Here is a 247-nt window from a genome sequence, read left to right as displayed (position 1 = left end):
CAGCATGCGCATGGCTATTATAAAATATAAAGCATAATGTTGTAGCACGTTTAATACATTCTTCTCATTTGTATATATAATCTCTAACTTATGTGTGATGTTTAATTAGGTATTCTGATATTATGATTCATGACTAAAAAAATTAAGACAACATTCAAGATGATTAATGCTCTTCTAAATTCATTTACATGAATAAGATAAATGAAAAGGACTAAAGACTCACTGTCAACTCTTCCAAAGTGAAAAA

At 27.5% G+C, this 247-nt stretch overlaps 1 protein-coding gene across 1 annotated transcript in view; it reads right to left on the bottom strand.

Moving 5' to 3' along the window:
* LOC119592143 overlaps positions 1-247 on the bottom strand; it is a gene marked incomplete in the record, with an annotated part of 95,275 nt that overhangs the window by 87,837 nt on the left and 7,191 nt on the right.

Source organism: Penaeus monodon, chromosome 29 (genome assembly GCF_015228065.2).
Source record: "Penaeus monodon isolate SGIC_2016 chromosome 29, NSTDA_Pmon_1, whole genome shotgun sequence".
Classification (NCBI taxonomy): Eukaryota; Metazoa; Arthropoda; class Malacostraca; order Decapoda; family Penaeidae; genus Penaeus; species Penaeus monodon.
Note: the sequence above shows the minus strand (reverse complement) of the source record. Positions and strands in the feature narration are given on the sequence as shown.